Source organism: Mus caroli, unplaced genomic scaffold (genome assembly GCF_978045245.1).
Source record: "Mus caroli unplaced genomic scaffold, Mus_caroli_1 scaffold_5, whole genome shotgun sequence".
NCBI lineage: Eukaryota > Metazoa > Chordata > Mammalia > Rodentia > Muridae > Mus > Mus caroli.
The window spans coordinates 145,162,152-145,171,449 of NW_028227260.1; the positions used below are offsets into that span (position 1 = coordinate 145,162,152).

Genomic DNA, 9,298 nt, shown 5'->3' on the forward strand with positions numbered 1-9,298 from the left:
GTAGAATAATATGAGTTTAGCAATGAATATTGCTGGTAAAGTTTTTCAAATGCAAACTTTTTCAAAACCAAGGAGCACTTGCTATTAAATTTTATAAGGAGATTTGAAATCAACACAGAACAGTTTCTTTAAGCATCAAGATAACTTTCCAACATGTCTCTTACTAGATTATAAATCCCTTAAAGTTGAGAACATGCCTTCTTAATCTTTTGTTTCCTCATTAAACAAATATTTGAATGATTAATAAACAGAAGGGGTGCATATCTTTTTACTCCTTCATATCTTATACATAACATCATCCCCTTCTCATTAATAGTTACTGGAGCTATTAAAAACAGTTTACTTTATCAGGCTTTAAAAATAACGAAATCCGGCCATTTGGATAACATGGATGAACCTGGAGGACATTATGATAAGTGAAGTCAGCAGGGCACAGAAAATCCAAAGTTTTTGTGCATATATAAGAAGCAAATGCATGCTTCTCCTTATATGTGAAAATTTAAGTAGTTGAACCTATATAAACAGAGTCAAATGGTTCTTTCCAGGAATTAGGGGGTGAGAGAAATAGAAAGATGTTTAAGAGAACAAACTTTCACTATGAGGTGAGTCAATTCTGTAATCAGCACAGGATGGAGACTTTAGTTAGTAATGTATTAGAACATTGCAAATTGCTAACTGTTCTCACCAATCAGGATTTTTTTAGTAACTATATGAGAGGATGGATATGTTATTCAACTTGATAATAATCGTGATTTCACAATGCATAGCTATATCAAAACAATACATACCATGAATATATAATTTTGGTTTATAAATTATATCTCATGAAAGCTGGAGAAATTAAGAGAAGCTACTTTTGATGGCCATGGCTACCACCTCTTTTCTCTACACTAGTAGTAAAAATACAAAGAGGCCAGATGAAGACTAGAATAAGTAAGAATGGTGTAGAAGATGCTTACATTCAGTTCATCTCCCTCCTCTCTCTGTCATACTTCTCTGTAAGTTTTTAAAAGTTGATTTGAACTGCTGATAAAATCTAAAAGGCTGAGCAGGGTGTGGTGGTGCACGCCTTTAATCCCAGCACTCGGGAGGCAAAGGCAGGCAGATTTCTGAGTTCGAGGCCAGCCTGGTCTACAAAAGTGAGTTCCAGGACAGCCAGGGCTATACAGAGAAACCCTGTCTCGAAAAACCAAAAAAAAAAAAAAAAAAAACAAAACAAAAAAAAAAACTCTAAAAGACTTCAAGATTTTTATGACCAAATTAGAGGCAGTTTCTTTTTGCCCTGTCAGATCTTTCCTCTCTGAATATTGAGTATATTCACCTTATTTTCCTTCCCATAAATTTAAGTATAAGTAAAATGATTTATAAAATGAGGGTCTGTGGTAGTTTGCCAATATGAATCACATATTTGAAACACAGTCATAATGGAATTTTTAAGTAATTAAAATTATTTCACGACTAATTAACAACAGTTTAAAACCCCATAAAGCATTCCAACTTAAGCATTTCTATTCATACTCCATCTGCCAAATATTAAGTAGAACAGTACAAAAATAGGAGTGGGAAAACCATTTTCAATTAGGCTCCCATTTTTACTTATTTAGAGTAAAACCTTAACTTAAATTACTTCTCCTGATGAATAGTATTTAATATATAAAATGGCTATAAACATTCATTATGAATGCATGGGAAAACAGTTTATTCTGTTTTGTTTTTAAACAGCAAATAGAACTCTCCTGCTTTAACACTTGTCTAAACAAAGGCAATAGTACTTAGAGAAACATCTGTGTGATGAAAACAGAAGGGAACTATTGGGGAGGGGTTGGAAGGGAAATAATAAACAAGGGGTGGCAATGGGAGACTGGCTAGTTACAAAGTATAAAGATCTGTATCTTTAAAGTGCCATAATGAAATCCATTATTTTGTACAACTAAAAATTAGAAATATATTTTACAAAGAAAGAAAACATCTGTCTTTAAAAGTCAAAAAAATGCCTGAGGACACACTTAACTGTTTTCTAAGCATGACTTCAGATCAGACCCACCCATACATGGGTCTTGCAGTCCAGATGGAATGATGTAATTTTGTAGCACCTCTCAGCATTTATTAAAATATCTGGATGTCTAGATAAAATCTCATCCACAAATCTTAACAACTATTCAAAAAATAAATTATTCAAGCCATTCTCTTAACGTTAGTAGTAAGGAGCAAATTCTTCCTACTTCAATTCAGTCTTCACTACACTGTCTCTTTTGACTTAAAGTCACTCAACAAACATTGATTGAGTTCTTGTCCTGTCAAACAACTGTGCTACAAGTTTAGAATGCTAAGAATGGTATGTTTATCTCTTCAAGGATAAAACATCTTAGTAAGAGAAACAGAATTTACTTAGCAGCAATTATAATGCAATACTAGAGAGTTGCACAAGAGCAAAATTATTCTAGTAACTTCTAAGATGAATATCATGATGGAAAAGATAATGAGTAATGTCATTTTCAAAAGATAAAGGAATAACATCAGGAAGAAGCTGTATTTGTTGTAGAATGTGAACTTGGTTAGGATTTCAAATAGCAGTGCTTGGACTAAAAAGATGTATCGTATCAGTGGTTAAGAGCACTGGCTGCTCTTCCAGGCGACCTGAATTCAATTCCCACCAACCACATAGCAGCTTACAATTGCCTGTAACCCCAGTTTCAGGAGATCTGACACTATCCTTTCACCTATAAGGCACTAGATGTCCAGATATGCATACAGACAAAACACCCATACATATAAATTAATCTAAAAAGCAGTTCTATGAAGTATAAGAGAAAAAGAGGAGGAAATACACCATATACAATAATATACAATCTTTTGCAGTATTTTAAAAATATGTAGCAGACATTGTAAGCATGTCATCATTTCTCCTTGGAACTCACTCCACACACTAATTTCAGATGCAGAAGAACTGAAGTTGATTGATAAATTCCCCAGCTTGTTCACTTTTCAAAACCTGTTCCATTTTCTGAGCAGGGCTGATCCCACTTGCCATGTTATTTTTGACAGACATTTTTTATCTGTTATTTCACAGATTACTGAAGTAAAACAGCATTTATGCCAATCAGCAATTTAGCAAGTTACATGCAACTACTGCTTTTCCCCTTTCTGGAAATGTATGATATATATTAGAAGAAGAATGGTACTGCAGACAGCATCTGCAAAGCTGATTAACATTGTTAATTAACATTGTTAACATTGTTTTTAAAGTTGTACAAATATATTTGGCTTCCTTGTTAAGGATAGTTTGGGAAGTGCTGAAATTATAACTGACATGTCTCTAACTTTATTGATACTTTATCAATTCTTCTTTCATAGAGATCCATTAGCCATATTAAGCCGTGTTGTCAGTGTCATAATAGTCATTGTTTTAATACAAAATTTCATTCCATCCACATATATTTTAGCTTGTCCTCTAATGATGACAGCTTGGTTTTTGAATGACTTATCCTATGCAATGTTCAATTCTATCCATCAATCAGAACACAGTTTTCTATTCATCAAAAGCATTGACATGTTTTTGTGGTCACCACCTAGATTCAAAGGTGGACCAAAAGTTATAAAAGATTCTTCTTAGCTGTTGGCAGAAACAGGCATCTCCACTGCCTAATGTCTCATCACATCAGTGCAAATGCCTCTAAATTCTGTGCAAGACTAGCCCTGACTCAGTGAGTAGGCACAAGCTAAAGACTGTAGAGGATTGAACAGACACGTTGAAGTCCTGAAGAAGGAGCTTCTGCAGAATTTTGTTTCTGTCCAAACAGAGTGAGAGTTAGGGAAATTCCTATGGCAAAAAGCTCTAGCACCCATAACTACAGCATTTTAGTTTTTTACAAATATATCTGCCTCATAAAAATCTCATAAATATTCCATCAATCTTAATTACTATTCTATTGCTGTGAAGAGATACCATGAACCTTCACATCCCCCACAATACACATGGAGAGAGAGAGAGAGAGAGAGAGAGAGAGAGAGAGAGAGAGAGAGAGAGAGAGAGAGAGAGAGAGAGAGAGAAAGAGAGAGAGAGAGAGAGAGAGAGAGAGAGAGAGAAAGAGAGATTTAGACAAATAACTTTTAGACCAAAAATCATGATTTTTTTACTTTTCAAAAATCAGTGGATAAAATAAGAAAGAAATTATTTCTGAGATTGATATTGGTTATATAAAGATCAAAAGTGAAAAACATTGTGAAATACAGTAAAAAGAACTTCAGTGTTTAATCACAAGGAGCAGCTTTCTCAGAATAACTTCCTGACAAAAACCATCTCAAAAGCTGAAGTATTTGGAGTCACTGGAACAAACAAGAAAAGCAAGATTATACGAGTAAAACTTTCTAGAGATGGGAAGTTAATTGATGTGAGTGCCACAGTTGCTTGGAACTTTTCCTTTAGGACATTTGCTGCTTCATTGCAGTGAGACTAAATAGAGGCCAACTGGAAAACATTGGTCAGAAGCTTGTTGGAAATTTCTCTGGAATTCAGAGAGAAAAATTCTACCTTGGTACGACCAAGAAGAAGAGCCCAAAGGTCAGCTGGGTTGAGAGAGGTAATTTTAAAAATTCTAGGGAGCTGGAGAGATGGCTCAGTGGTTAAGAGCACTGACTGACTGTTCTTCCAGGGGTCCTGAGTTCAATTCTCAGAAGCCGAATGGTGGCTCACAACCATCTGTAATGGGATCCAATGCCCTCTTCTGGTGTGTCTGAAGAGAGTGATACTGTGCTCACATAAAAATAAATAAATGTTCTTTCTGCTGGCCCTCAGGGCTTCAGTCCTTTACTCTTACACAGTACCAGATCAGGTTCCCCTTCCCCCTCACGATCCCCCCCATACAACATCCACCTTCCCTCCTAGGTCTCCCTCCCCACGTGTGAGTGCTTTCTCCTCTGTCCCAAGTGGGACTGAGGCATCCTCACTTGGGCACTTTAGCTTTGTTGAGAATTTTGAGTTCTGTGGACTCTGTCTTGGGTATTCTGTACTTTTTTTGGCTAACAGCCACTCATTAGTGAGTACATACCATCCATATCCTTTTGGGTCTGAGTTACCTCACTCAGGATGATATTTCCTAGTTCCATCCATTTGCCTGCAAAACTCAGGATGTCCTCACTCTTAATAGATGAGCAGTATTCCATTGTGTAAATGAACCACATTTTCTGTATCCATTCTTCTGTCATGGAACATCTAGGTTATATCCAGCTTCTGGCTATCACAAATAAGTCTACTATGAACATAGTGGAACAGGTACCCCTGTGGCATGACGGGGCATCTTTTGGGTATATCCCCAAGAGTGGTATAGCTGGGTCTTCAGGTAAATCTATTTCCAATTTTTTGAGGAACCTCCAGATTGATTTCCAGAGTGGTTGTACCAGTTAACAATCCCGCCAGAAACAGAGGAGTGTTCATCTTTCTCCACATCCTCTCCAACATGTGTTGTCACCTGAGGTTTTGATCTTAGCCATTCTGATTGGTCTAAGGTGGAATCTCAGGGTCATTTTGATTTGCATTCTCTGATCACTAAGGAACTTGAACATTTCTTTAGGTGCTTCTCAGCCATTCAAGATTCCTCAGTTGCAAATTCTTGGTATAGTTCTATACCCTATTTTTTGATTGGGTTGTTTGGGGTTTTTTTGGTGATTAACTTCTTGAGTTCTTTATATATTTTGGATATTGAATCTTTATTGGATGTGAGGTTAGTGAAGATTTTTCCCAATCTGTAGGTTGCCAATTTGTCTTACTATGTCCTTTGTCTTACAGAAGCTTTGCAGTTTCATGAGGAACAAACAACCTCAGGAGATAGGAGGTTGGGGGCCCTCTAGAATGCACAAGAGACCTAGGAGGTGAGAGATTCTCAGGACTCAAAGGGATGAAATGCCCAACAGTAGAAAGAGGGAACTTATAAGGCCCACCTCCAGCAGATAGGACGTCAAGTGAGGGATAGGGTTGCCATCCCATAGTCACAACTCTGACCCATAATTGTTCCTGTCTAAAAGAATTACAGGGATGGAAATGGAGAGGAGCCTGAGGAAAAGAAGGTCCAGCGACAGACCCAAAGTGGGATCCAGCTCAAGGGAAGGTCCCAAGGCCTGACACTATTATGAGGCTATGGAGCACTCACAAAAAGGGACCTATTATGACTTCCCCCTCAAAAGACCCAACAAGCAGCTGAAAGAGTCAGATGCAGATATTTGCACCCAACCAATGGACAGAAGCAGCTGACCCCTGTGGATGAATTAGAGAAGGCTGAAAGAAGCTGAGGAGAAGGGCTATTCTGTAAGAGAACCAGCAGCCTCAATGAATCTGGACCCCTGAGATCTCTCAAACACTGAACCACCAAAGAGACAGCATACACCAGCTGATATGAGGCTCCCAACACACATACAGTAGAGGACTTCTGGGTCTGTGTTCATTCAGAGATCATGCACCTAACCCTCAAGAGACTGGAGGGAGTTTAGAGGTCAGGTGTGATGGGAGGTAGGGCCATCCACTTGGAGACAGGGTGTGGGGAGGAAGTATGGGATGTGGAACAGTGAAAGGGTGGATGGGGGAGAATAAAATATGGAGTGTAAAAAATTAAATAAATAGTGATGTCGAACTGGGCCACAGTGCTGGTGGCTCTGAGACTTCAGTGCTACTCCAGCCTTTGGCCCCACTGCCATGAGCACCAAGCAGGTCAACTGCAGCCATTTTATGCATGGTGTATGTTGTGAAGGCAGCCAGTTCCTGGTTTTTTTTTTTTCTGTTTTTCAATGTTTTATTAGATATTTTTTTCATTTACATTTCAAGTGCTATCCCAAAGTCCCCTATACCCTCCCCCCACCCTGCTCCCCTACCCACCCACTCCCACTTCTTGGCCCTGACTTTCCCCTGTACTGGGGCATATAAAGTTTGCAAGACTTAAAGGGCCTCTCTTCCCAATGATGGCCGACTAGGCCATCTTCTGCTACATATGCAGCTAGAGACACAGTACCTGTTCTTATATGACTTGGAGAACAGCAAGCCATCCACCATCTGCAAATACTACCAGAAGGGCTACTGCGCCTATGGTTGCACGCTGCAGGCAAGGCTGCCATGGCTGTGGTTACTGGTGTGGAGTGGTGTTTTGTTTTGTTGACAAGGTTTTATTCCACCCAGGCTGACTTCAAACTTCCTATGTAGCTTTAAACTTCTGGTCTCCTGCCTCCATCTCCAGTGGTGGGAATACAGGTATATACGATATGCCTGCCTGAGCATAGGCCCTGGTCCAGGGAGATTTTAACTAAACACTGTATTTAGAATATTAATAATTTTGTCTGAACTTTAAACCCTGTAGAGCACACCCTAGAGTTTGCCACTACTACCGTACCATATCCTCACTGTGGTTTTGTGTGTCACAAGGTGATATGCCATTGGTTTGAAAGCCATTTCTGGTTCATGCTCAGGTGACTTCTGGTGTGGATGCTATGATATTCATGCACACAGAGCCATGTTGCTCCATGCTAGACAACAGTGTGAGATGCTCCATGCTTTGGTGAGCAGAGCCCATCTGGTCCTCACTGTCAGAGTTCTCGTGTTTTGTTTGAGTTGGCCACCTGCCCTTCCCAATCCATCCACCCACCCCAATCAGTGTATCCTGAAGATTCCTAACAAGGGGCCTGTCTTGGTAGCACAAGTGTCAAGGGCCTTCTTTGGCAGTAGATGGGTTTCTGTCAGTCCTACTGGGACACAGGTGTGGGTATAGATAGCAGGATACATGGCCCCAATAGCCTCTTTTAGATGAGAGTACAGAGACAGACCCTTGCCCACCTCGATATGATCATACAAAATCCCAGCTGCAGAAGGTGGAGCTGTGGGTCCTGCATCCCACTCTTCGCCCTCCTCAGGCCTGCATAGTCCTCACCCTTATCCCGACATTGCCACATCTGTTATGAGGACACATTTGAATGAACCTGGAAAGCGGGAGAAGACAATGCTGGTGCTCACAGACAGCAATCTCACTGGTCTGGCTGAAAACAAGACTCCTCTGAGCACAGAGAATAATCCAGGTGGCTGTAGTAGCCCTCAGACCAGCCCAGAGATGAAGCCCCATTCCTACCTAGATGCCATCAGGACTAGCCTGATGCTCCTACAGGAGGCCAGCAGCTCCTGCAGGAATGAGCAGCAGTTGTGCTCCTATGCTGCCTCTGGGGAGTACCAGTTTGGAGATGCCTGTGTCTACCTGCATGGGGATATGTATGAGATCTGCAGGCTTCAAATCCTCTACCCCTTTGACCCAAGAGCAAAGGAAAGCTCACGAGAAGATGTGTAGGTCGACATTTGAACATGAGATGGAAAAGCCTTCCAGGCGAGCCAGGACAGTGTGCAGCATCTGTATGGAGGTGATCCTGGAGAAAGCATCTGCTTCTGAAAGGAGGTTTGGCATTCTCTCCACTACTGCCTGTCCTGCATCTGTCAATGAAGATGTGCCAAGCAGTTTGAAAACCCGATCATAAAGTCTTGTCCAGAGGGCCATGTGATAGCAGAGTTTGTAATTCCAAGTGTGTACTGGGTAGAAGATCAGAATAAAAAGAATGAATTAGTTGAAGCATTCAAACAGGGAATAGAGGTGAAAGGCATGTAAATACTTTGAACAAGGCAAGGAGACCTGCCCCTTTGGAAACAAGTGCCTTTACCACCACCATGCTTACCCTGATGGGCAGCTGGCAGAGCCAGAGAAACCTCAGAAGCAGCTAAGCTCTGAAGGTGCTGTGAGGTTCTTTAACTCAGTGCGGCTTTGGGATTTTAATGAGAACCAAGAAACCCGGCAAGTTCCCAGCACTGATGATGTGGATGTGATGGAGCTAGGAGACCTCTTCATGCACCTTTCTGGAGTAGAGTCATCAGAACCCTAGTCAGTTCTGATGCTTTCATTTGGACTCTGCAGTCAACTTTCCAAGGCATGGTGAGGACGCATCTGTCACTGACCCAAAGTACAGGGATGTGAGTGCAATAGTGAGTCCCCTTGGTCTTGTCATGATACACTTTCCCTGCCCTGATGCAAAGAAGGGAGATCACCAAGTCCATGGACTCAGGACACTTAAAGTCAAGCTCTTAGTTGTACCTCCAGCCCCTTTATCGGAGACCAACTATGTGGTCCAGCTGTTTTAATTGATTGCTTTTAAGTGAAACCTGACTGCCATCTTAAAATAAATAAATAAATCTAAAAAAATAAAAAAACAAAAATATTCTAGTATAATCTTATTTTGAGATATTCCCCAATTTCTAAGTTATATGCATTCTCAAAATGAGAGT

The 9,298-nt window shown here is 40.3% G+C and overlaps 1 pseudogene; it reads left to right on the top strand.

Moving 5' to 3' along the window:
* Positions 1–6,685: 6,685 nt before the first annotated feature.
* On the top strand, positions 6,686–8,898 carry LOC110287527 (E3 ubiquitin-protein ligase makorin-2-like; annotated as a pseudogene).
* The last annotated feature ends 400 nt before the right edge of the window (positions 8,899–9,298 follow it).